This window comes from Nyctereutes procyonoides, unplaced genomic scaffold (assembly GCF_905146905.1).
Source record: "Nyctereutes procyonoides isolate TBG_1078 unplaced genomic scaffold, NYPRO_anot_genome, whole genome shotgun sequence".
Lineage (NCBI taxonomy): Eukaryota > Metazoa > Chordata > Mammalia > Carnivora > Canidae > Nyctereutes > Nyctereutes procyonoides.
The window spans coordinates 8512451-8515708 of record NW_026575147.1 but is presented as its reverse complement, the minus strand read 5'-3'; positions in this window follow the sequence as shown (position 1 = coordinate 8515708).

Sequence of the window (3258 nt, the reverse complement as noted above, 5' to 3'; positions counted from 1 at the left end):
GTAGATGTTGTTATTGTAAAAATTGACCTAGGAGGCCATCATTCTATAGCTTAGCCAGATGGTAACCATGACACATGCAATCAGTGTAAGCCCCGTTCTGTGGGAGGAGGATCATTGCCTCACACAGAGATCCTGTCCTGTGTCATCTCTGGCCAGATCTTGGCTGCCAGTATCCAGTTTTGGGAGGCAGGACCTGTGGTTTTTACAATCCTCAAGTGTTCCTGAGCTTAGTGATCATACTAGTTCTATAGAAGAATGGAGGAAGTCTTTGTGTGCTTGTGTTTATCCTCACTTTATTCTCTTGAGGTTATGGGTTCCATTTGGGGGGAGGAAGAGAGGTAAGGAGATGTCAGAAGGGCCTGGGGTCTCTTTGAGGAGAGGGACCAGATCACAGTGGCTTTGCAGCATTTGGTCCTTGGACAGTGGCTCTGGTTGGAGGAAAATGAGATATGTAGGAAAAAAACGAAGAGGGAGATAGGCACAAAGATAACAGATCCACCCATTAGTGTAATGTTCAAGCCCCAAGAATGAGTGATAGTACAGGAATGGGAAGCCAACTCCCAAAGAAATGGTGGGAATAACTGCATGATCTTTTACCTGAGGGGGTATGTGGGAAGGGAGAGGATCTGTTTGTGGCTAAGGGAGCTAAAGAAAGGTGCAGGGTCCATGCAGCAAGAATTGTGAGGATTCCAGTGGCCAGAGATCTCTCTGGGTTCACACATTATAAGCAGCCATGGGGAGAGGGAGGGTTTGGACCTTGTGTTTGTGTTTATCCCCTGGCTCCAAACACTGCGCACTTTCTGGCCCTCACTCTTAAATCCTCCTCTGCTTTTGGTTGTGGTCCCTGGTCCATAAATTGTGACTCTCAGCTTGCCCCTAACCAGTGCTCTGTGGCTACCCACATGACCTTACTGAGGGATGCTCACTGTTGACTCTTACAAGCCAAAGGAGCTCCAGTGTACCACTGGCCCTAACCCAGCAGGAGGCTGACTCACTTCCTTTCTCAGGCACCCTCCCTTTCCCCAGCAGTCCCACAAGTTCACTGATGGCTCAGCAATGGCAGGAAAGGGATTCTTTCAGTATCTGCTGCTAGGTCCCCACCCTCCTGGCTACTGTGTCCCTGTCAGAGGAGGGCAGTCATGGCGACAACTGAAGGTTCTTGGTTCACTGCACACAGGTCATGTCTCAAGGGTCTGGGGATAAGAGTGCCCTTTTCAATTTTAGCAGAGGCAAGGCTGGAATTTTTTTTTTTTAAATCACCCTCACCAACTGAAGGAGAAGCTAGCAATAAGAATAACAAGAAATAGTCCTGCAATTTTAAAATGTAGACCCTTGGTGGGGTCTGGGGACAGGCCTCTCTGTGACATGGCAATTTGTGTAGCCAGTAGATAACACTAGCGGTTCCAGAGTGGCCCAGCTGGATTGATATAAAACACCAGGTCCTGGCTGAGGTAGGGAAGGGCAAATGACAGAATGATCTAGCTCCCCGAGTGAGGCCAAGGATGTTTGGAAGGGTGCAGATAAGAGATCAGTTTTCAGGGGGCTGTTCTAGCCTCTGTGAAGAAATTAGTGTAAGCCAGGAACTCTCTGCCTCTCTTTTTCAAAGACTCCTAGCCAGGGGACTAAGGTTTTCCCTAGACATAGTGGGCCTGGGGTTTAGAGCTACAGGTGAATCCTGGACCTGCCCCCTGGTGTGTGTGGTAATCCTCATTTATGTCAGAGTTGGCATCCCTCTTGTAAACTCTGAGGCTTGGCAGACCACCAGCGAAGGGTTTTCATTACTTGCAACTGGAGCCATGGTTGGAGCAGGAACTGATACTGGACCCAAAGACCCACATCTCACTGTCAAGTTCAAGCAAGGACTTTGAGTTGAGGAGGCTTGGAATAAAATCCTCCCAGGACTGGGTTCACACCAGGCACACTCCGACAGTTAAGAATTGAGGAGGCTGATTAGACATCTCTGGTAGAGGTTTAGGCAGAGAACTTTTGTAGAAAGTCCAGGCCTGAGGCCCTGGGAGGCATACTTCATAGCTGTCAGCTAAGGGGTTCTTTTTTTTTTTAATTTATTTATGATAGTCACACAAAGAGAGAGAGGCAGAGACATAGGCAGAGGGAGAAGCAGGCTCCATGCACCGGGAGCCCGACGTGGGATTCGATCCCGAGTCTCCAGGATTGCGCCCTGGGCCAAAGGCAGGCGCTAAACCGCTGCGCCACCCAGGGATTCCCCCCCCCCTTTTAAAAATTTATTTAGCTAAGGGGTTCTAATCAGCCTCAGATGGATTTGCTGGAATTCTCTTCCTGGCAAGACCAAGAATGCCAAGACTTGGCACCCATTCTCAGCATTCTCCTTTTAAGACATGTCATTGTGTGTGATAGGTAAGTTCCTATTCTTTCCCCCTGAAGAAGCAAGGAGGCAGGAATGGCCCTTCCCTGAGGTGAGGATGGGGATGACTGTTTTATTCCTTTAGTGACACATATCTGCCCTCTGCTTCCATGCAGCTTCTCCACAAGCTCTGGAAACAAATTGTGTGGATGTTGGAGACATCCAACAAGGTCATCCAACATGACCTTGAGGTTATGGGCAAGTGTCCCCATGTTTAGTGTAGGATGGAGCTGCCTACCTTTTATGTCTGTCAGCTCAAATGATGAACTTCTCATCACTGATCATAGGAACCAGAGACTCTACTGCCCTTTGCTTGGAGCCACATTAAGTTCCCTGAATTCATGTTCAGTTCTAGAGAGAAGGATCACCACCCCAAGATGGCTGAAATAGAATATTTCTCCCCAGAAGTGACTGGGAGCTGAGAAGCAGTTAATTTGATTTATAGAAATAAAGTAAAAAATTATTTTTGTACCTGTAGGTCTGTGGAGAAGAATTCATGCCCACTCTAACTAATAGCATTTCTAAAATTGGCTGAGGGCAGAGAGCTGGCATTATGAACTGGCCTATAGAATGAGAAAGCAGAAGGGACTGTGGACGGGGTGGAAAGAGTGAGCTCTAGGGGTCTGAAGTGAAGAAGGTGGACCCTCCTCCAACCATTTGCAGGAACCATTCTCCCTCTTGAAGCTTCTCCTCATAGATAGCCACCAAATTAATCTTTTATCAGACTCAAAACCCATCACCTCTTAGATATAGTGGATTTGGGTAATTTGTGGTTTTGTTGCAATACTATAGCATCATCACAAATTGTGGTCACCTTGTAATTCCTGGGTAAACGTTCTCGAAAGAAGGGCACATGAACCTATGGGGTAGTAGTT